Source organism: Canis lupus, chromosome 34, assembly GCF_048164855.1.
Source record: "Canis lupus baileyi chromosome 34, mCanLup2.hap1, whole genome shotgun sequence".
NCBI classification, from domain to species: Eukaryota; Metazoa; Chordata; class Mammalia; order Carnivora; family Canidae; genus Canis; species Canis lupus.
Genome location: NC_132871.1, coordinates 557512 through 577719, shown reverse-complemented (window position 1 = coordinate 577719; position 20208 = coordinate 557512). Strand labels below are relative to the sequence as shown.

The window sequence follows — 20208 nt, the reverse complement described above, 5'->3', positions numbered from 1 at the left end:
GCTAATATTTTTCAGTTCCAGTGTTTCCATATGTAGTTCCAAATTCAATATTTACTCATGATTTTGGATTTCAACCTCTGTTAAATTAGCTGGAGACTCTTGGACTCAATTTTGACAGCTAAATCTCAGACTCCACCTAAACTACACCCGTTATAGGTGGCTAGCCCACTGCGGAGATGGGTGTGGCTGGTGTTGCCCTCGGATCCCCATGTCTCCGCAGAAAAGGCCTAACTTGTGTCCTCTCCTTCCTAGATAAGTTCAGGCACATTTCTCAAGAATGTCCTCTTTCAACGTCCATCTTATAAATGGAACAAAACCTTAATTCTTATAGACTTGTTCCACGTCTTGATCTTCTGTTGTGAAGAACCAAACACAACCCACTTCTAGAAACACCTCCTATAAAACTTATTTTCTCTGGATTCATTTCCTACCACTTAGGTTCATGAATTCTAAGATACAGCATTTCCTAAATCATAGTTAAGTAATATGCAAAATATGGAATGCTTAGGGAGTTGAGTTTAAAGTCTCAAATTTTTCTGATCTTACATGGTAAATTGAAATAATGGAACTTCTCTATCACTAACATTGGGTTTTGTGCCACTTCATAGTACTACCATAACTATAGAACTAAAAATTTGGAAAAAATGTATTTCCCTTAGCCACGTTTTTGGCATTAATTCAGATGCATACTCAAAATTTATCAAGTCAAACTTTTCTGGTTTGCATGCGAGTCTATCTATGGGCAGTTTGGAATATGCATTAAGGCTTTTAAAGAAAACCTGGCTAGAAGCTGTAGGAATTACCTTCTTAAAAAGATTCTCCAGTACACAATGGGCCTCGTTAAGTTATGAGAGGACATTCTGATATCCCACAGTATTTTCTTGGTAACTTGTACTGTATTATCATTGATATATTTTGCAAAAATAAATAAAATGCTGTCTTGGAAAAATAATTTTTTAATAAAGTTTTTTTTTTTTTTTTTTTTTTACTTTTCTATTTATTCTCCAAAAACTTTGAAGAAAGGATTACTTTGACATTTTTATATCCTGGGGTGCCAAGCGCAACATTCTGTCCATGAGCATTCAGTAAAGGCTGCGTGCTTCTTTAGCATACTTCTTGCTAATGACCTGAGCTAAAACTTCCTGTGCTCTCTGTGAAAGAAAAGGAGAGCATGCCTTCCAACCCAATGTTAGAAGATAATCACTTTGTTCTCTCACATGAACTCTTTACTATTACTTTAACTTTTATCTCCCTGCAGCAATAACTTGCTAAATAAAGGTCTTGACCATTCTCTAAGAGCGTCTAACGACCACTGTAGAATCATAGACTGAGGAAATTTGGTGCCAATGAGGGAGGGAAAACAGATGATTACTGAGTTTTCCAAGACTATGGAGATTCAAAGGTGAATATTACATAATTAAGAGACATTCCTTGTACTGAAGGGAGTAGAGAACCATATTGGTTGAGCATGTGTATTAAAGAATGATAGCTAAAGACTCCTACTGTATCTTTCCTTGAATCCCATATTGTGGTCACACAGTTTTCATTGGTTTTAGATATTTTTAAGCTCATTTACTTGTCCTTAATTTTTATTGTCCTCTTACTTCAAATGGCATTTCACAAGAACATGTTGGGGCCCTTCCCAGTTGACTACTCCCTCCTCTCTGTCTGGCCAGGCTGCTAAGTTCTAGTCTGTTCCAAAGGTCACTTGTTCCAGTTGAAATAGCTGTCTGGATGGCCTGGAAATAATCCAGAGACTGGTTCTTTCCTGCAAAGAAAGCAAAGAAAGATGTTTGTTTCTTGGCTACATTTTGAAAGGAAAAAATAAAAGAATTTTATGACTAAGTCTACTAATGGCTGAAAAAAATTAATATAACTCTGGGACAAATTTAAATTTTTTTTTCCATGCTCTGTGTCATTTTGCTTTTTTTACATAATTTTAAACATCAGTTGTTTAGTATCAAAATCACTAAATGATCGGTATTAGGTAGCTAAGTATATGTAAGAAGTGTGTGCAGAGAAAGTTTGGCAAGGATTCAGCATATACTGATTTCTCTCACAGACAAGCCCAAATACACACATTCATGCGTCATTTTTCAATTCAGTTCTTCATTTATTTTATTCTTGGCATCTGCTTTAATTGAAAAAAAAAAAGGTTGTGCTAGACAGTACGGGGAATGGGGGAGACAGGTAATGAAGGGACAGTCATAAATATTCAGAGATATCAACTAACCCCCACTGGGCCGAGTGAATGTGCACAGATACTTGGCCTGTTCATTTTTTAGGCAATTTGGACCATTCGTAGACTAGAGAGTAATAAGTATGCTGCAATTATGCAACAAGCTGTTTCTATAGTGATTCCTCTTTCATTTCCCTTAGTTCTCTGGTAATGCCTGCAGTTTTCATCTTTTCAACATAAAAGGAATTAAACAGGAAAATACCTGAAAATAAGCCGGCCATGTGTTCCACCACCTCCTGCCATCTATGGCGATCAGAAAAACCTAGAATCACTTCAGTTCGAAAATTTCTAAGCCATAGCTTATTTGAATTTCTGAGTAATTTAAATAAGATTACTTAAACTCTTTGCTCTAGAACATCCCAGTCTGATCTATAGAGAACCACTGAACTAGGATTTTAAACTTCATACTTGGATCTTACAGCCATAGCTCTGATCGGAGCTTTGACTTTGGGAAAGTCATGTAATGGGGTTCATGAAGTTCATGAACATTAGCTATTCTTGGCATAAAAAAAGGAACAAAGTTCTCCAAACTAACCAAAAAATGTCACAGAAACTCCATATTTCATCTTTTATTTATATACTAGTTTAAATAAATATTGAATCAATGTCTCCTAGGTAAATTGTGCATCTGGCTGTCAACAGTCTCATAACAGGGGACAGCAGAGCCACAGAACTGTCCCAGCCTTTGTATCTGTTTATGATCTCAAAATTTGTATAATCTCAGAATTCTGTCCTTTTAATAAAGTTGGATGCAGGGCAAAAGCATGATTCTAAGATTCTCTCCTTTCTCAACCTTTCCTACTCCTAGGGACACACTGAAGGAAGGATCTCAGAGCTCAGTTACACTGGAGAAGTGGGGCCTATGGTTCTCTTCAAAGTAGTAATGTCTTGCCAAATTCTCAGGATAACCTCAAGATCAATGATGCATGACTCAAAGGAATTCAGGGACTCTCCTCTTTCCAAATAAACATTAAACTTTGAAAATGCCACCAAAGAAATGCTGAAATGTATAAGATACTACTATGTTGAAATATCAAAGCACACATATTCTTAAAGATGTTGACATGGAGAGAAACACTTAAATTCATAGAGAATTTTTCAGATTTCTGGGTTTTTTTTTAAATATTTTGTTTATTCATGAGAGAGAAGAGAGAGAGAGAGGCAGAGACACAGGCAGAGGGAGAAGCAGGCTCCATGCAGGGAGCCTGAGTGGGACTCAATCCCGGGACCCCAGGACCCCGGGGTCACCCCTGGGCTGAGCACTCAACCGCTGAGCCACCCCGTGTCCCCATATTTCTGGATTGTATAGGAACCTACTTGTATGTGCTTAGGTTTTATAGTGAAGTACCCTTGCCACTGACATATGAGCTATACTCTTTAACGTGGAAGTTGTCTGGTGGGGTTTTTGTTGTTGTTTTTCTGTACCTATAAAGAAAAGAAAATGCAGAAATCCCCGGCATGCCTGTTAAATCTTCCAAAGGTAGCAATTGTATTTCTCATCACTCTGTATCCTTCCTTAAGCCTTAATCATAGAGCTGAAACCGGAGAAAACAGCTGTCCTTGAAAACCACAAGGGGCTCGAGTATTTATTTCTGCTATGCAAATTGATCGAATCTGTACAAACCTTTGGAAGATATTTTACTGAAAACTCTACAGCAGTACCTCCTTCTTAGCAAACAGTCGATTTTTCTTTTTCAAAAAGAGGCGATCAAGAATGTCTATCTGATCAAATAAAATTAATTAGAAAGCTTGTAGACAAAGTCAATGAGACCATGGAAAGCGCATGAGTCATATGACCTAGTTGAGCTTATTTAGAACACACACACACTTACACAACTTTGGGATTCCATCAAAACCAGATTGTTTCCCGCACTGTTCCCCAACTAAAAATTAGAAGGTCAGAGCAAAATTAGACCAAAAATGTCCCCAAAAGTGACGCCTGAAAATTGCCTAACAACTAACAAAGCAAAATATAAGGGAAAAATAAAAGGAAGACCACGTTTCATCATTCTGAATTTTACATGTTCAAGTGTTTTCATCTCACATAATATTTAATATTAACTTGCATGTGATACGACTTATCTTTCTCTTTAACGACTATGAGGAGATCTGCTATGGTTAGTGCATCTTTAGGATGTAAAATGTGACAACGTAACGAGGGCTTAAAGAACACAGAGAACTATTTGGGAATGTGCTTGCTCTCGAGAAAGGCCAAGCAAGATTAAAATAAATGCATTAATTGATTATTGTTCTTCTGGAGAATGAGGAATTTCAAGCAGAGAGAAACTTCAGTTCTGTTTCAAAAGGTCAGCTGTGATGGTATTTAAGAGGAAAACTGAAGTCACATTTTTAATACTTAAGACAGATGCCTTATGTTAAAAGGCCTCTCTGATGAGGTCCTGTTGTGCTGACTAGAGTCTATTCTCCTGAGTGGATACGGATTGGAAGGAAAAAAACAACAAGTTCTTGTCCTTCACTGATCCTTTTATGGCCGTAACTGCACATATTCTGAAGGGACAATTGAACTCTCTGCACCCAGGTTTTTTTCTTCAGTCTCTGCTTCCTTTCCAGCGAGAGAGAGAGACATCCACGCAGACATACAGGACTGAAGTTTCTAGAAATGTTATCCTGAATTTGGCTTACGGCAGTTATTAAGGCAGTTTGGGATATTCGATGAAAATTTCAGAGACGTTTTACAGACATTTCTTTTCCTTTCATTTCCTTAAGGCTGACACATCAAAAGAAAATGGTATTATAAGTAATGAATATATATTGGCAGGAGTAATGTATGCCTCGGACTGCCGGCATTTCAAGATCCCTGATACAAACTGTGGTATGTCCATGTGGCCAGAAAGATCGTTGCGAGATGCACCATCTTTTCCATCCAACACTCATCATAGAATATTTTTTGGTATATGTGAAACCACAAGTGTATCAGTGGGAACTTACTCGTATGGAAATACTGTAGTCAGACCACTAATCGTGGCAGCCAGATTTCCCAGAATAAGGCAGATGCTTTAGGCCTTGTGCCAACTACTGGAGTTAAAAATATGGTTTCAAAAATTGTAGACCAGCGTAATATAGAGCTGCTATTAGCAAACTACAGAAATGTGGTCCTAAAGTACTGTGGAATAGCAATTTCATACGGACCTTTATTTTCCTTAGACAAAGGGTCTTAAACAATGAGCATCTGCAACCCCGGTCAGTGGTGCCTTCCGCCGAGCAGGCGCTTGCCTCTCCGTAGCTCTATTCTGCACGAGTGAGTTTCATTCACAAGATATGTCTTTTTCCTGGGATCCCTGGGTGGCGCAGTGGTTTGGCGCCTGCCTTTGGCCCAGGGCGCGATCCTGGAGACCCAGGATCGAATCCCACGTTGGGCTACCGGTGCATGGAGCCTGCTTCTCCCTCTGCCTGTGTCTCTGCCTCTCTCTCTCTCTCTCTCTCTCTCTCTCTGTGTGACTATCATAAATAAAGAAAAAAAAATTAAAAAAAAAAAAGATATGTCTTTTTCCTGATGAATATTGGGCACCATGTAAACATTTCTTCTCATTTAAAGTGCATAACCAACCACTCAGATGTTTTTTCATGTTTTTCTTGACTTTATTACCTGACACCTCATAATAGTTGCGAATCAATATGAATTAGAGCCAAGGCAATTACAGAGCAATGTGATTTCCATTAATATTCCAATATTCCAGACAGACTCAGGATGAGAGGTAGACAGGCTCACTCTGGTTAAGCTTTTGTAAAAATTTCCAATTAAGAAAAAAAAAAAACAAACTACAAAATAAGACAGTGACGATGTATGCATCTGTAAAACATGTTTGTTTTTATAGCAAGATTTTGTAAAACAAATTCACAAAATGAGTTTCTATTTCCTAATTCTTTATCTAGGTCTCTTAATGCTACGTAATGCCAATGTGTTCTACACAATATTTTTTTTTAACTTGCTTACTCATGTCAACGCTGCTCTTTTGACCTCTATGGTTTTGCTCTACGTATGGTACCATTGAGGGAAAACTTTATACAGCCTTCCACTGAGTTAATCCTGTAGAGCAGAGATCACCTATCGGTTCTGTAATAAAAGGATCATTTGGATCCCTGGGTGGCGCAGCGGTTTGGTGCCTGCCTTTGGCCCAGGGCGCGATCCTGGAGACCCGGGATCGAATCCCACATCGGGCTCCCGGTGCATGGAGCCTGCTTCTCCCTCCGCCTATGTCTCTGCCTCTCTCTCTCTCTCTCTCTCTCTCTCTCTGTGACTATCATAAATAAATTAAAAAAAAAAAAAAAGGATCATTCACCATCGACTGTTCTAGCTTTGGGTTTTCACAGTCCACATGAGACAGTCAGACAATGTGACAGAAACTTGTGAAAGTGGGTTTCCATAATAAATACTGTAAAATCCACAAGTTCTAGATACTCTATTGAAATAAACGGTTCAAACATCAAAGCACATGATGCACTTTGGATTGTGTAGTGTTAGATTTTTAATTTTTTTTTTTTAACTTGGTACCACGTCTTAAAGAATGTTCCTCTAGTTGCTAGTTGCGATTTTGGTTCTAGCTTCTTTTTATAGGAAAAGCTACATTCAGGCACAAAGCTGACTTAATGGTGTGTTGAGTTTCGCGAAGTAACTGATGTTGAAGTATTGTGAAACGGACTTTGAAACATCTTACTTGGGCTAATGATTCTCAGGGGAAAAAAATCAGTGTGAAAAAGCTAGAGATTTGGCTATTTTTGATAATAGCTGCCTCTTCCTATCTAGAATTTCCGTATTAAATAATAATAGTTAGCTAAAATCCAAAATACTGAAACTACCAATTGCAGGCAAGGATGTAGCACGCACGGCAGGAACGCTCATCCACTGCCAGTGAGAACATAAAACGGGGCAGCGACTTTGGAAGACAGTCTGGCAGTAGCTTGCAAAACTAAACCCAATCCTACCATTGAAGTCAGCAACTACTCCCGTAGGTCTCTACCCAACTGATTTGAAAACTTACATCTACACAAAACCCTGTATGTTTACGTTCATTGCGACTTTATTCAGTATTGCTGAGAACTGGAGGGAACCAAAAGACCCTTTAATGGGATCCTGAAACAGAAAAAAGGACACTGGCTAAAACTTAGGAAAATATGAATAATTTGTGGACTTTAGTTAATAATAACACATCAGTTTTAATACCTTAATTGTAACAAATACAAAATATGTCAATTATGGGGATGTCGGTGTGCAATACATGGGAATCCCCTGTTCTAGCTTTGTGATTCTTCTGTAATTCTAAAAGTGTTCTGAATTCAAAAGTTTATTTAAAAGAAAATACTAACAGCTCCTTGAGATATGTGGTAACTAACCTACATGTTTGCTGGCTAAATTTTTATCAACGTAACACTCGAAATGTCAAGAAAGCAAAATATAGACATAAAAAGAAGTGAACTATAGAAGTGCCAGTTTTCTCTAGACTTAGGCCCTAGAAGAAAGGCCTGTTAAATAAAAAAATAAAAAAAGAAAGACCAGAATGCATCAGAAATATAGAAGTGGTGACAATCAAACCAGCACTAAGAGGGCATTAATTTTATAGGAACTCAATAAAAACAGTAGATTTTTAAAAAAGACTTTACTTACTCGTGAGAGACACAGGCAGAGGGAGAAGCAAGCTCCCTGCAGGAGCCCGATGCAGGACTCGATCCCAGGACCCCGGGGTCACACCCTGAGCTGAAGGCAGCCGCTCGACCCCTGAGCCTCCAGGCGCCCCGTAGACTTTTTTTTTTTAATTGTAGAAATGTCACAAATGATATCTTCCAATGCACTTCAGAGACCCTGTTTACTTCATTTTAAGGGTTAGTATTTACCTGCCAAAGGTAGATAAAGAGCCTCGGGGGCACAGTAAAGGATTTAGTAAAGGATTTAACGTGCTTAAGTTCATGCAGAAGGAAAGCCCTGTACAGGGTTGTACGGTCATAGATTGAAATGATTGAAAAAATAGAAGCCCCACAAAACAATGAAAGTAAAGGAGCGTAATCTCATTCACAGCACATAGCACGTAAATAGGTTGAGTGGAGCGATGCTTCTGGTGAAGACGGGTATGAACGGGTACACGGAGCACATCCTACCAGCCTTTCCAACGGGTCTAGTCGAGCTGGACATGTTAGGTTTCAAATTGGGTCACGACGACCGGGTGCAGGTGTCCTGAGCAAGGCCACCCCCGGCTGAGGCCTGCGTTGTCAGCGGTGACCTGGGGGCCGGGTGCCCAGGTCATTGCCCGCCGGGGCAGGGGTCTGGGGCCTGCACACAGCGCTCGGCCCCGGGGGCAGCCAGAGCCAGGCGCACCTGCTGGGGGGGGCGGGGCATGGCCAGCACCTGCAGCGCCTCATGACACTGTGACCTCGGAAAGCAAAGATTAAGGTCCTCGAGCCTCAGCCTTCCTGCCTAAGACGCGGTGGTTTAGTCCTGGGGTCAGTAACCGGCTCTGCGAGGCGGGGAGACTGCGGCCGCTCTCCTGTACGTCACCAAGTGACTCAACAGCAAAGCTTGGTCTGTTGCTCCAGAACAGTCTCCCTGGGCCTGCCTCCCCGAGGGGCGCACGCCTGGGCTGCCCTGTGCTCCACGCGACACCTTTAGTGAAAGCGAGGCGCGGCCTCCCGGGACTGGCTGTGCAGAGCTGCACCCCGCGCAGCTGGGCCGAGGCAACGGGGGGCAGGGGCTGGGGCTGCGGAGGCCTCACCTGGCCTCACCTGGCGCCCGCGGCCCTCGGCGGGACCCCGCCGGGAGCTCTGGTGCCAGCGCGGCTGCAGGACCGGGAGGCCCACGAGGCCCAGCTTGCATCCCTTCGTGCTTTTTCTATGACTTGAAATGTATCCCAAGAAGGGACTCAAACCCAAACCCAAACTGGATGAAACACTCGAGAAACATGACCCACTGTGGGGGCTGCGGGTGCACCTGCAGCAGGTGCGCGGGGGCTGAGAGCCACCGTCTCCTGCCTAACTGCTCCGTCCCTCCGTGCCTCCCCGGGGACCCGCCCATCAGTCTGCGCCCTTCCGTCTCTTCCTTCACAAGTACACATCCAGGCTTCTTCACTACTAAATCTCACATTTTTACAGTTTCACCTCCACTCGGACGTTGCTGAGTCCGTGGGTTTAGTATCAGCTTATGGGGTCCGGTCCACCGCCCCGTCTGCCTGCTGACGGCCTCTGTGACGCGCTGCTCGATGACCGACCACGGCGAATACACCGTATCCTACGCAGGCGTCTCGCTCACCAACTCTCGGCCGCCTGCTTGTCATCTTCCTTGCTTGTACTCATATCTGCAGAATCATACTTGTTCTCGAAGGACATCATGGCCCGAGAGTTGACTCAGAAACAGTTGATCAATCGTGATTGAGGAAGAAAAGCCACACCGCAAAACATTTTAAGGTCGGTCCATGTGTTGCTAACACATTGCATGACTGAAGTTCGTATCTGTCCTCCGTGATCCCCTAAGGATGCGTGGCCGAGATATTCTCAGCTGCTGTCCTTGCACGAAGTCGAAGAGCGCTCAGAACATCTTAGTAAAAATGTGAAACTTGGATAAAAGGGGAAACTGGAGGGGATGAGCAGAATGAAAGATGTGAGGTGAAAAGTCCTAAGCTGGGCTACAGGTCGGAGAACTGAGAGGCGGGATAGAGGGGAGCCCGCAGGACCGGGCTGCGGGGAGCTGTCACCTCCCAGAGGCCTGGGCCCGGAGGAGGCGGCCGGGCCTGCCCTGGTGAGGAGGCCCCACGGGGCTGCCGTGCGTCCTGCACATGCACCAAAGTGGCTGAGAGGCGACAGTGCCCTCAGCTCCCTGAGGCTCACAGGGGACGGGAGTCTGCAGTCCCCGGGCCTTGTCCCTGGAGGCCTGACGGGGCCCAACTGGGAGGCGGCCGGGCGCACCCAGCCGGGGGGAGCCCTGGGGCTGCAGGACCCTCCAGAGAAGCTCGGGATGGAGAAGAGGGCACCGCACCCCTCGCGGATCCGGGGCCACACGCACCGTCCTGCGGGGAGCGGCGGCCCCTTTGGGTGGGGCACCCCTTCGGCCTGAGCCAGTGCCGGCGGGGGGGACACACGGGCCCCCGGAAAGCAGTGTTCTGGCGGCCGGAACAGCAGGGCCCGGGACGTCCCACCCGACGACGGGTAGCGAGGCTCCTCCCGTGTGGAATAGTCCTCCCTCGTCTTGACGGGTCTTCGCTTGTGAAGAAACGGACACTAGGAAGATGAGGGAAGCAGACGCCGGGGCTCGTCCGGCCGCAGCTGCTACGGGGAGGCAGAGGATGCTCCGCAGCGACCCGGGCTAGCAGCCCTTGCAGATTCCTGCCATGTGCGACTCTCCCCAGGTGGACGCCCGTGGGGGGAAGAGCGAGGCCCATGGCGCAGGCCCAGCAAGGTTCAGTGCGACTCCTGCTACGTTCCCGTAGAAGCATTTCTGCTTCGGGAGCCCAGACGTGCGAAGCCATGGAGCCAACCATGGCACGAATTCCTCTTGTGGGTCTCGGGGGGTAGCTGGGAGCATCACCCTGGGTGACAGGGCCGCGCAGTCTGCCCGTCAGCGGCCATCGACTGAAGGATGACTCTCCGTGCTCCCAGGGAGTCGCCTCCAAGGGGATGCCGAGGTGCCTTTCCAAGAAGACGTCGTGCTGTCCGGGACCCAAGCTTTGCCCTGATGCCCCGAGGTGGCACCGGGGCACCGCTCTAGCTCCTGCACCGTGAAATAGGTGTGACCTTGGTGCGACCTGATGTGACGCAGGCAGTCCTTGTCAACAGCGCCACCCCCCAAGGTCTGACCTTCGTGGACGGGAAGACAAGACCACACCCAGGCTCTAGGTGGGGTTTAGTGACGATGCCCTGCGCGGGCCGTGCGGTGAGATGCGCCGACATAATCAAATCATGTTGTGATTTTACTCTAGTCTTGGGTCTGGTGGCCCAGGGGACACACGGTGTCGATCCCGAGGAGGGCTGTGTCCTGTCTTGCCGGTTCAGGACTCCTCCGGCCTCTAAAAGCGAGTGGAGAGGACAGACCTTCCACAGGGAAGGCGGGGACCTTCCTGGAGGCTCAGAGGGCCCGGGGGATCCGATCACCCAGGTTTGGGAATGCATTTGTCCACGTGCCCCGCTCCATGTGTCAGATTCCCATTTCCTCCCGGTCGGAACCCTGACATGGGGTACTGGGCTCCCCAAATCCAGCCTCCTCTGGAGGCAGCCTTTCCTCTCCATCCGGAATCTCATCCTCAGTGTTTTTCTTCCCTCCAGAGGGCGGCGAGTCTCTCCACCCAGTGCCGACACATCGTGGCCTTCAGACTTTGTCCTTAATGGCCCGCCAGTCACCGCCAGTCACCGCCCTCCTTTCCTCCTCATCTGCCCAGGGCCGACCAGGGGCCGCGGCCCTCACGAGCATCGCCCTCCCGAGGTCCTCCCCACTAAGGGCGCGCTCCTTCCACTGCATCACTTCACCCTTGGCTCGGCCGCTGCGCTCAAGGCCGCCTCAGCTTCTCCACGGCAGCCGTCGGGGCTGCCACCTTGCCGGGGCGGCCTTGCTCAGACTATCGTGTAAGAGTGTGCCTCCCAGGCCCAGGCCGTGGAGGGACAGCCCTGGGCCGCTCGTGAGGAAGCAGACTGTGGGGGAGACCGGAACCCCCGTGATGGCGAAGGAAGGAGCAGGTGGGGTAGGCCGGGGGCGGGTGTAGTTGCAGCCAAGACCCTGGATATTCGCACAGGGAACTCTGCAGCTGGACTAGCTTTGCAGAAATGTCCCCATGGGGGATCCCTGGGGGGCCCAGTGGTTGAGCCACTGCCCTCGGCCCGGGGCGTGACCTCGGGGTCCTGGGATCGAGTCCCCGCAGGGAGCCTGCTTCTCCCTCCGCCTGTGCCTCTGCTTCTCTCTCTCTCTCTCTGTGTCTCATGAATAAATAAAATCTTAAAAAAAAGTTGTAAGACCAAAGAAATGCTCCAACTTGTCAAGACTTGCTAAGTCAAAACGTCCTTTCACTGAATTCTCGGGAGCAGTTAGCAACACCCAGTAACTGGTGAGCAAGACCCAGTAGCTGCTTAGCAACACCCAGTAACTGGTTAGCAAGACCTAATAACTGCTTAGTAATACCCAGTAACTGGTTAGTAATACCCAGTAACTGGTTAGCAAGACCTAATAACTGATTAGTAATACCCAGTAATTGGTTAGTAGTACCCAGTAACTGGTTAGCAATACCCAGTAGCTTCTTAGCAACACCTAGTAACTGGTTAGCAATACCCAGTAACTGGTTAGCAAGACCTAATAACTGGTTAGTAATACCCAGTAACTGGTTAGTAATACCTAGTAGCTGGTTAGTAATATCTACTAACTGGTTAGCAACACCTAGTAACTGGTTAGCGATACCCAGTAACTGGTAAACAATACCCAGTAGCTGGTTAGTAATACCTACTAGCTGGTTAGCAATACCTCATAACTGGTCAACGACACCCAGTGACTGGTTAGCGATACCCCGTGACTGGTTAGCAATTCCTGGTAACTGGTTCTCATGGATCATTTCTATGACACACGTTTGCCCTTTGTCCGTCCTGCCTGCTGCCGGCCTAGCGCACACGGCGCGTCCAGGGCCAGGTGCGTCGGACAGGCCCACCTTGTGTCCTTGCAGCTCAGCGACGATGCACACGGACATGCTGGGTCCTTGTTAACAGCACCCGTAGCAGCCCCTTAAGCTTTCAGCAAAAGCTAAAGCTCCACAGAAGTCCTAAGCAGTTAGAGTATTAAGACGGAGTATGTTAAGAAGTGGTGTGGAAAACATGTCCTGCGACCTGTTTATTTCCCCGACTCTCCCTTACTGAGAAGCTCTGAGCTTTGCTGGGGGAACACGCCCGACTCCCGCTCCCTGCAACCTGAGGGCACTTCGGGTGGAACCTACACCCTGAGGTGAAGAGGAGGCAGCTGGGCAGCCTCCCTGCCTTCCCCATCCCCACCGCGGAGCCCAGGCCGGGGATCCAGACACGCAGGAGCAGCTTCACAAAGTAGATACTCAGGGGAAGAGGGAGCACCGCTCAGACCCTCCTCCGTGACCTGGTGCTCCCCTCGTGCCAATCCTAGGCTACCTACCTCCGAATTTCCTATTAGAGAAGAAAAGACCAAGCAGCAGATTCGAGTTTCTGATGCACAGAACCAAACGTACCGCTAAATAACCGACACCTTGCTAAGAAGCCAAGCAGCAGAGTCTTCAAGTGACAGCCCCGTAACTCGAATTTCTGTCTCTTCATAGATCATTATTTGAATCTTCCTCCCTGGAAGGAAAATAATAAAATATATATATTTTTTCAGTAGGCAGAGCTCCTCGTAAGCAAGTTTAAGAACACAAATGATAAGTCTCTTTTTATAAAGTAAGTGTAGAGAATAATCGAACGTTCCATGTAAAAAGGTTAGCAGCTTGCTAAGCATCTGTTCCGCTTGCCTTTCCTGTGGTGGGTTTACTTTGATGGGGATCCTCTTAACAAAGCTAATTGTCCACTGAAAAGTCTCGTGTGTTTTGGAAAACCAGGGCTGAGTGGTTGAGACTTAGAGACTGACCAAAAATCATGTAAAATTTTCCTTTGTATTTGAAATGTAAATATTTTTCTCTTTGATTAAAAAAAAAAATTCCTGTGGGTACTGGGGTGGCTCGGTCAGCTGAGTGTCAGACTGTTGATAGGAGCTCAGGACACCGGGTGGGGAGCCTACTTAAAAAAAAAAAAAAATCCTATAATTGCACAACAGTTAAGAACTGTAAAGTGATACATGAATTTATAGGAAAAAAGTTAGCTACTCTGCACAACTTTTGCAATTTTATAAGTTATATTTCTTTTTTTTTTATAAATATTTGATGTACTTATTCAGGACAGACACAGAGAGAGGGAGAAGCAGGCTCTCCATGGGGAGCCTGATGTGGGACTTGACCCCCAGACCTGGGTTCAAGCCCGGAGCTGAAGGCAGTTGCTCAACCGCTGAGCTACCCAGGCTTCCCTATAAATTATATTTCTTCTTATTAAAAGGGCTTATGATCTCCTAGGTAAAATTATAATGGATTTTGGATTACAATGGATTCATAATGTCATGAATGTATTTTTCCCCAGGTGTTTATTTTCTTCAGAAAAATTAGAAATACTTTGTCTATAGCCATACAGTATTTTCCAGGTTAGCCCCAATTTTAAAAATACCGAGAGGCCATGCACCCCGATTTCTTTGTTTGATCTTTACATTCTCTGTTCCAAAACTGTCCCTGTGGGCTGTGTTATTTTGAAATAAAATACAACGTCTCTCGGATTCTGTTCCTCCTCTTTTCACTCAATAAAACAAATCATTTTGACGTTTCACCCCTCTATATTCTAAATTTTACTTTGAGGCTGCCTTTGAATTTGTCTCTGAATCCGAAACTTTGCTCTTCTGTCCTTCGCAGAATGTACGCCCTCGTTCGAAGCCTCCCGGCCTCCCTGGGGTCTCCGTCTGGCTCTGAGCGCCCTGGGAGCGCAGAGCCAAGCCAGCCTCTCCACCGTGTTCTCCCGCATCCCTGGGCACCAGCGCCTGGGCCTTCAGCACAGGGTTGGAGTTCTTTGTCACGGTTCGCCCTCGAGGGACTTTGAGTGCACAACCTTCACGAAGCTCCTCAGGAACACAGCTCTCAAGACCTCTTAAGGATTTGGTTTGAAAAAAAAATAGTGAGCATCCTTTGGGATTTCTGGGATCAGGCCGGAGATGTTGCGGTTTCACTGCGGGACGAGGGGGTGAGGTTGGCAGAGCGTGAGCTGCATCTCCAAGTGCACCCGTGGGTGGGACCGTCACAGGTCACCTCCAGCTGATGGGTCCCCAGCGTCGGTAGTTGCACTTTCCAGACCCGAGCTCAGGGTGCCATCCTACCAGCTACCGCGTGGGTGCGGGGCCGCCAGGGGGCTGTGGCTCAGGCGGTGCTTCTCGGCCTACCTGCCTTCACTTCCGCCTCCGAGAGCTTGTCTGAATGCTGTAGTCCTAGGCAACGTTTCTCACAGAAGGTTTTCAGTAACCAAGTAGAATATGCTTTAGAAAATGGGATAACGTAATGCCTATTATTTTGGAGGATTATTTTTAATGAAATTACACACGTTTAGATGACTTCTTTAGAGACTGCATAGGCAGCGTAACTAATAAGTAGAAATGAATTTTTACTGTAAGCACTGTACATTTTTATCTTATATCTACATAGCAAAAAAGGTTATTTTACATGAAATTGAAATTTCTGGACACTTAAAACATTCTTATGTTCACTATACAATGTTTACATTGGCTAATTTATTTCTTAATTTTGCCTGAAACATGCTTGGGATAATTTGCAAATTGATACAAAAATTCTTTCCAAGATTTTTAAAAACAAAGGTTCAGTTTTAAATCAAGCATTTTGATTTATTACTGTCTTCCCTGAAACATCCATGTCACTGGAACTTATTTCTTGTAATGTAAGCTTTTTTCATTCTAGGAGATAACCGTGCAAGGGGTAAATGAAAATGCAAAAAATGTAAAATCCTCAGGAGTAAACTTAGTGATTACCTGGGTTAGCCCACTAACACTCATTCTGAATATTGACCCTCAAAAACTGCAGGAGAAAAATGTATATTGTTTTAAGTCACTAAATTTGTTATAGTCGCAATAGGAAATTAACACAAGAATTAGAGAAAAAGGGTGAATTGCTCTATCACCAGACTATAGAGAAGGGCTTTTTACCTGTGAACCACATGCAGGGCAAAGAATGGCTTCCGAGAACGTCTGCTTTTAATTCCTAAAATTTTTGAATATGCTACCTCACATGGCAAAGGGGCATTTGCAGATGTCATTAGGGTGAGGACTTTGAAGTGGAGAGATTTTCCACTTTTTTTAAAATAAATTTATTTTTTATTGGTGTTCAATTTGCCAACATACAGAATAACACCCAGGGCTCATCCCGTCAAGTGCCCCCCTCAGTGCCCGTCACCCAGTCACCCCCACCCCCCGCCCACCTCTCCTTCCACCACCCCTAGTTCGTTTCCCAGAGTCAGGAGTCTTAAAAGCAGAGAACCTTTCCCAGTTAGATCAGAAGGAGATATGACAGTGGAAGAAGGTGTGACAGGACTTTCACCCGACACTCACTTTGCAGATGGAGAAAGGGGCGATTGCCAAGGAATATGAGCAACCTACAGGAGCCGGAATGGAACAGGGCCTCCAGAAAGTAAGGCTGTCCACCGACGCCTTGGTTTTACTCCTGCGACAGGAGTATCTACGATTGACTCCTGACTTGCAGAACTGTAAGTAGTAAATTTGTGTTACGGCAAATCTGTTACAGCAGCAACACAAAACCTATACAGCTCACAATCCTGATGAAATGAAAGATGGACACATTGGACTGCATAAGAATTTTAAAAAATAAGTTTGCCTCACTTGACCACCAGATTCAATAAACACATAAAGAACTAGAAGAAAGTATTTTAATATGCATCAGACATAAAGGGTCAAGATCCTTTATATGTAATGAACTCTTACAAGCTGCGGAGAATACAAATGCCCCGTTATAAAAGTGGGCAGGAGATAGGAGCCAAGAAGACAATAAGACATAATTATCAAAGAGGGCAAAAAATGCACAAAAAAGATTAAATAAAGGCTCTTAAACATCATAAGAGGAAGGCAAATTAAAACTATATTGAGAGAATAGTTTCTGCTTCCGGGAAGTTAGGATAGACATATTTTACCAAATCTGTCTCACTAAATACAACCAAACACTGGGTATTATATATAAAACCAACATATGATAGAAAAGTTGAAAGGAGAAGGTGGTCCCCACCCAGGGAAGGACACAGTGGTGAATTCTTTGGTTTTCCTTTTGACGAACGCTCCCCAGAGGCTGGCAACCCAGAAACCAAATGCACACGGGCCCAAAAAGCTCCAGCGAAAGCCTGCTGTCTCGAGCCAACGTGCCAGGGAAGGTGTAGCCTGGCCAAATAGCCACTCTGCCCCAAGCAAACATCACAGAAGAACCTGTGGTCTGGCCTTTCTCAAAACAACAAATGTTAGAAGGGGCACCTCAACTTCACGGTCGCCAGGTGAGCCTGAACCTTCCACCTGCTGCACGGAAGCATCCCAACCCCCCTGTTGGTATCAGAGGCCCAGGAGGGACACAGGATGTAAAGAGTCCCTGATGTCACCACGGTGTTGGTGGAGGCCAGCCCCGTGGGAACCTGGATTTGACCTCCACTAGCCGTGATGAGGGCCCTGGCTCTCCCCACTAAGATGATGTCAGAGGAGGCCAGGGGGAGAGGCAGGACTTTCACCACTGCCCACTGTTAATGAGGCCACACTCCTCTCTGGTGTCAGTGGAGGCCCCGCGAAGAGCAATAATGAGGAACCCCTTTCTCTTAAGCCTAGGAGGTATCAGTCGAGGCCTCCTTGGGACCCAGAGCTCCCACCCTTGGTCAGCAATGGTGAGGAACATCTTCAAAAAGTGTCAACAGAGCTGGAGTGGAGAAGCTGGACTTCCACACGCGGAAACAAGACAGCACCATCCTTTCTCCTGTGGACCAAGGTCAGAAGCAGCTAGAACAGAAGGTCTAGAGTCTCAGGACATAATACCCAAGCTTCCCGGCTTTCAACCAAAAATCACTGGTAATACTAAGAACCAGGAAGATCCTAACCTAAAGAAAAAGACTACTGGGATGACAGAGATAGTAAGATTGTCTGACATTCTAAAAAAGCCATCATAAGGATGCTTCCGTGGCCTACAACAAACACACTTGAAAGACACAAAATTTAGAAAGTTACAGCCACAAATAGAACTTTTACAGAACACCCTCTCCAGCAACAGCAGAAAATATGTTCTAGTGCCACTGACGCAAAGATATTCCGAGGTAGACCGCATCCACGGCCATAAAATAATCCTTGAAAAATTTAAAAGAATTAATACTGCACAAATTTGTCAACAACTACAATGGGATAAAACCAGAAAACAGTAATACATGGATAAGAGGAAAAACTAAACACTCGGAAACTGAATAACACTAGATAATCCTTTCGCTACAGACACAAGCTAATAACATTAAGAAATAACAAAATACGTTGAATGGAAACGAAAACACCATACATCAAAACTCGTGAGACATAGCAAAACACCAACTACATATGTTAGAAAGGAAGAAAAGGTCTCAAATCAGTAGTCTCAGCCCCCGCCTCAAGAACCCAAAAAACAGCAAAATGAACCCAATGTAGGTAGAAAGAAGAAAATGATAAACATAAGAGAAATAAAATTTTAAAAATATACATATCGGAAAAGAATACAGCTGGCCGTATTTGCCTCTGACATGATTGTCTACGCAGAGAACATGAAGGAAGGCAGAAAAATATACCTACAACGTGTGAGTGTAGCATATTCACAAGATACAAGGTGAACATGCAAAAATCAATGGTATTTCGATGTGCTTTCAACGAATAAGTGGATATGCAAATTAAAATCCCAATACCGTTTGCAATTGCCCCCCAAAATGAAATGCTGAGGTGTAGACCTTCCTCCAAATCCCCTCTCCCTCTTTGTTTTATTATTTTCTCGTTTCTTATTTTCCCAATTACCTCCTGAGCTATTTGGAGACACTTACATGGTTAAGTGTAAGGCAAAATAAGAGTCTTAGGAATATAAAACCATAGAAATGAAAGGAAGCAATAAGATTCAATTATATTTGTTATTTCTTTCAGAATTGATACCTATGATGGCCTTTAAAAAAAGGTCTCAAGTTTCTGAATAACTGTAAGAAGAAAAGCTAGATTATATATACCTTTTATTAATAATATATTTTTTAATTTATATATTTAATATATTATTTATTTATTTATAATATATACCTTTTATTACCTAAAAATTAAAACATAGCTTACTATGTGCAAAGATTTTTTTTTCCCCAGAAATTAAACTTAGCAGAATATTTTTTGCAGTGGTTTGGGTTTGACAAACATACGATGAGATAGAGCCTACTTTTTTTTTTTTTTTTTTTTTTAAATTTTGGATGGAGCTATCCTCTAGGCAAAGATGTGCTTTATCACTGGCATTAATTCTAACATTTATCACTGACATATTTCAGGATCATCCCCAGGCTATTCTCTTCTTTGGCCTCAACCATGTGGAATGCACTGTACTGAGGACACACTCAGGTTGACTGCAGCTGGCTTGGCAAACACTGCAATTCCCAGTATCGATGAACTTTCCAAGTATTTTCTGTTCCTGGTGCGTGAGAAGCTTATTGAAAATGATCTTCCAAATTCTTTACTTTTAGGATCCGGCTATCATCTTGCCACTCCAAGGGTGGTCTGAGAACCAGCAGCAAGCATCACGCAAACCTGGTAAAAGTGCAGGCTTGGGCCCCAGCTGACAGCGGCCCTCACAACCCACCTGCTAGCAGGAGCCCCAGGGATCCACCCGCGCACTGGGGCTTTGAGCCCAGGTGGGGAGGCATCACAGCCAGGTGCAAGCTCACTTGCCCCCAGGCTGCTTCCGGCGGTTTCCACTTCCTGGACTGCTGTTAGGACAGAACCAAGCATCGTTTTGTCTACGAGTATCTGAGCGCAAGGAGAACTTTGTGAGCACAGACGTCATAGACGACTCGGTCATAGGTGAGTTAGGAGTTACCGTCGGAGACAACAGGCGCCGGGAAATCCGATCTGCTGTCACCGTTGGTTAGACAGCTCTACCTGCCAGTTTTCTGCATTTAAAATGAAATCACAGTCCCAGGATATTATATCCCCTGAAAAGGCCACATCCTACTCTGTAAAACGAGTTTCTGGTAGAGCTGTACTCTAGGCAAGGGAGTGTTTTATCCCTCAGGTTGGGACAACCTTTATCCCTGACGTGTGCTGGGAGGTCTTTCCTGGGTGATTCACTCCTTCAGCCTTCATTCGGTGGAAATTCTTTGCAGTTTGCCCTTCTCGGGCCCATCAGAGGGCAGATTTAGCTTCTCAGCCT

General features: G+C 45.2%; 1 long non-coding RNA gene across 1 annotated transcript; it reads right to left on the bottom strand.

The window, feature by feature from the left end:
* Positions 1 to 1041: 1041 nt before the first annotated feature.
* On the bottom strand, positions 1042 to 19810 carry LOC140624315 (uncharacterized). Its single transcript, XR_012023807.1, has 3 exons — positions 19639 to 19810; positions 13408 to 13516; positions 1042 to 1768 (listed from the first exon to the last, which is right to left on the bottom strand). It is a non-coding gene; the product is annotated as an uncharacterized lncRNA (long non-coding RNA).
* Positions 19811 to 20208: the final 398 nt, after the last annotated feature.